Here is a 5,000-nt window from a genome sequence, read left to right on the forward strand (position 1 = left end):
AATATATATGTATGTTTGTATACACACACACACACATTATATATATATATATATATATATATATATATATATATATATATATATATATTTATATACATATATGTATGATTATGTATATAATATATATATATATATATATATCTATATATATATATTATCATGTATATATATATATTATATATATATATATATCTATATATATATATACATATATATATATATATATATATATATATATATATATATATATATATATATATATATATATATATATTATATATATAAATATATATATATATATATATATATTATATATCTATATCTATATATATATCTATATATATAGATATATATGTATATCTATCTATACATATGCATATAAATCTATATATATATATATATATATATATATATATATATATATGTATATATACATATATAATATATATACAGTATATATATATATATATATATATATATATAGTATATATATATATATATGTATATATACATATATATAATATATATATATATATATATATATATATATATACTATATATTTATATATATGCATATATATAAATATATATATATATATATATATATATATATATATATATATATGTATATATATCTATTTATCTATCTATCTATCTATCTATTTATCTATCTATCTATATATATATATATATATATATATATATATACATATATTTGGGCTTAAGTTATATCGTCATGATGGAAGTTCCTAAAGTAGCTTCCTACGGGATATATGTTACTACAGTGATATTCCAAGAGAATTAAACCTTCAGGTCCCAGAATTCTAACTCCTGGAGCGAATATCCTTAAATTTTCTCTCAAGGATATCTCATATTATCAGAGGATGTATTTTTTTACCACGCCACATAGCAATCTGCTCCCCCTAATAGGGGGATATGGCGAAATAGAAGGGGTGTCGTATCAAGGCTACCCCAATTCTCGTACTACTATTGACCACTACAACAGCGCCATTCCCAAGATGGTGGACATTCTTAATTTTGTAGCGATTTCACTCAGTGGTGTTCCCTGTTGATCTAACTTTTCAATCGATCTGGCAGGATGATTATTATGCATTCTTTAACTTCTTTTGCCTTCAGAAAGTTTTGTATTGGGTCTTTACAATGAGTTATTTTCAGCTCCTATTTCACAGTGAAATTAAAGTAATTTGTTGTGTTTAGAAGCTAAGCCTGATACCGGAGGCGCCATGGGCGCTGTCGTTTGTTAGGCAAGTGTTATTTAGTTAGTAGAACGACTTTCCGGTTTTAAATAGCATCAATTAATTAAATAATTATGTAAGCTATTTAGGCAAATTATACTTGTAAAGATATTTATAATGTGCATAATTTTCCTTTCTATGTCGATCGTATAGTTAGAGTTTCGGTGAGTGAGGTAACCGAGATCTCGTCTCGCCTTGATGACCTAACCTAGGGCGTTTTATTATATGTTTAGAGATTTCCCCGGTTACCCTCGTGTATTGTGTTATCAATTCATGTAGAGATAGTTATCTCCTAGAATTATATGAAGCATTACACGTCTCAGAAAAAGGGGATTTAACGGTAATCCTTCCTTCCCTCTGAGCGTAGCCACAGACTACAACCCTAGCGGGTCGGTGTCAAATTTTTAATTCAGGCATGACTATCATACGGTTTTTCTGCCCTTCCCCCTGTAACTGCAGATGCAAGTTTTTGGGTTTGGGCCAGAACCTCAGAGTATTTAGTCTGTGGTCAGTAGCTGCCTAGCAAGGTGAATAAAATTCCTTTGCTAGGTTAGGCTGCCGACATATGAGGCTAGACCTCCCTAGGGCCACTCCTGAAGGGTCTGTACGATATGATACATTCTCCCTATGTCCTAGCAGACTAGTCCTGTGCTGGCAGACCCTAAGTGGAAGAATAGAATTCTTCTACTGCTTAGGGGACACCGGCACTAGAACCCCGTTCCCTTATTGTTTAGGAGGTGGCGGCAAGGGTGCTACCAACCTCTTTATTGTATTAGTCTAACTCTAGGCCAGGGAATAGAATTCTTTAGCCACATGGGAAAGATCTAATACAGGAATGGAGTTTCGTTAGGTGAGGTAGGACTGGCTATACGGCTGGCTCCTGCCGTACCTTATACAGGACCCTCTTTTCCCTCCTCCTCTATCCCTTTATGTTGGCAGTTCCCTGCAACCTTACCGTTGCCGGTGGGTTGCCGGGATCGACCAGACTCCCTCTCTACAGCTGTTGTCCGACTGCCAGTAGCTGTATCAGCAGCAGGCAGCCATGACAGCTGCCGGCCGGCAAGTCAGGGCAACTGCCGGCCGGCAGTCAGGGGCAACTGCCGGCCGGCAGTCACGACAACTGCCGGCCGGCAGCCATGACAGCTGCCGGCTGGCAGTCATGGCAGCTGCCGGCCGGCAGTCATGATAACTGCTGGTAGGCAGCCAGGGCGGCTGGTGGGCCATGTTGGGTGTGAGTGAGAAGTCCCTTCTGTTACCAAGGTTCTTCAGTTCTCCCTTAAACTACTAGCAACAGCTTTTGTTGCTGGGGTGTTGCCTACCAGGCCAACACAGATTGGTGCTGACTCAATCGGCAGCACGCCGATTTTTATGATACTGCCGGCAGGGTATAGGCAGGAACTTGCTGGCAACAGTACTCTAGCTGGATGGAAGCTTGAATGTTACATTCTCCCCTTCCATTTGAACCATCTTTCTGTAGAAAGGTAGTATTAGGTAGCCTTTTCTCCATGCTATCTCTCTCTCTTTTAGCTAACAGGCTGGATGTGCCGGCTGAACTACAGTATATGTTTATACAGGTAGTTAGTATATTTGCAGTATAGGATATACTGCAGATAGAAAGCTAGTGTATATATTATACCAATAGTGATTTCCAATATATATTGAGTATCCTACCCAAGTATTTGTGGAACCCAATTTCATATTGAAAGAATATAATTTCTTCAATATTCTGATTAGAAATCAGTCTTCAGATTACCCTGCAATTTTAAAATTTTTAAGGACTGGAGATTACACTCCGAACCCTTAAAGGGCAGAGCCCTTATCCTTGAGTCACCCTGATCAGGAAACTCTATGATTTAATATTGTAAGGGAGGCCACAGTAAATAGGTTGGGTGGAATACACAAATATATGTCTTTAATTTTCCCTAGTCCAGTTGGCGTCATGCCAGCTGGACCGTGCAGTCGGATGCTTGCCATAAAGGCAGCACATTGGCTGGATCACACAATATATACTTATACAGTAGCCAGTAATTTGCAATATAATATATACTGCAAATAGAAAACTACAGTACGATTATACAGTAGTTATTTCTAACATTTCTCGGGTACCCTTGTTCGAGCTTATGCTGGTACCGCTCTTATATTGAAAGAATAGTGTTTCTTCATTATGCTCATTGAGAAATCAGTCATCCTTACCCCACAGTGTTTAGATTAAAATGGATAGTGAATTATACACTTCTCTACCCCTAGGGGTAAGAACCCCCTTTTAGTTGGAGTTCCTTTGATAAGGGAATCTCCTCATATTTAATACTGAGGGAAGATAACAGCATTTGCTTGCAGAGGATACACAAGTATGTGTCTCCTACTATCCCTTTATAACTTGCTATCCTAAGCTATTCTGCTAAAATATGACTTTTGATATATTGGTTATCAGTCAGATAATCAATCGTATACTCATTTTGTTTTCCTTTCTTTACAGGAGGAACACCAGATGTAATGTGTTGCAGTCTTCTGCAAAACTAAGAGTAAGTGTTTTTACAGACATAATGCATGCAGGTTTCATGCCCCCTGCAATATTATTTCCGAACCCCTACATTATTGTAACCCGCAGGCTTGCAAAGTATGTCGGACCTTATTGTCCGAGGGTGTCAAGAATCCCAAGTCGGTAGAGACTAGGGATGCAGCTCGTTCCAAATTACGCAACTAGGTAAGTGGCTTTCAGAAAATCTCTCCGGGACCTTACCTGCCTAATGACAGGATGCGTAGGATACTATTTCCAACAGCAAGTAAGAAAATAGTTGTACCCCCAGACACGAGATACATCTCCTGACGGCCAGATAGCCTTTGGGAAGTAGGGCAAAAAGCGCCCAGAATGGGAGAATGTCGGGTTGGAATTGTCTCAGTCTATGCCGGCTCTAGAGCCCGCGACATCGATATCTCCGCCTTCTATCCCTCTATTAGAAGGAATGGACCAGTTATGGGCCCAAGTAAAGCATCTAATAGAAAACTTGCTTAAATAGGACGAAAAGCAGGAAGGGGAATGCAATGTAGAGCTTTGTAAACCTCCACTTGTCGCACCCCAGGGGTCATACAAACGACCCATAGATCAAGACCTTCCGACATGCTCCAAAACCAATCCCTGGAGGTTTGCGTAGCTGATACCAATTTTAAACAGCAAACTCTACATCTCGGAAAAGATAGGTGGTGTTCCTGTGGACAAAATCCAGTTTTGGCCAAGCTTTGACGCTTTCCCTATCTGTTTCGTTAGACTGAAATATGAACCAAGGTCAAAAAAAGGAACGGAATCAAAGGAGGTTATGATTCTCGAGCATGATAAAGCACAGGCTATCTTATCAAGTAGCATAAAAAAGGCGGATTACTCGGTGTCGAAGGTATTCACACCAGGTAACAGGCACTCTTCCTGTCTTGCTCCTGCTTCAATTTCATTCCCCTTTACGGAGAAAGCATTTAAATATGTCACCGAAGCAGTGGAGGCAGGTAAACCGTGTCTTACACTAGAGGAGTGCGAGCCTCTGTCACTAGCCTTTCCCAAACAGGAGAAGAACTGTAAGGAAGCCCACTTAACCTTTTCAGTTGGAAGACTTGAGGCGGATGTCGCTAGTCGACAATTTAAGGAAAATATCCCTAATTTATCGGAGTTTCTCTTTCATGATGAACAAGAGACAAAGGAGAGACTTGCAGCCTCTCTATCTCTACAAAACTACATAGAGTTCTGTTCAACTCATC

Source organism: Palaemon carinicauda, chromosome 6, assembly GCF_036898095.1.
Source record: "Palaemon carinicauda isolate YSFRI2023 chromosome 6, ASM3689809v2, whole genome shotgun sequence".
In the NCBI taxonomy this organism is placed as follows: domain Eukaryota; kingdom Metazoa; phylum Arthropoda; class Malacostraca; order Decapoda; family Palaemonidae; genus Palaemon; species Palaemon carinicauda.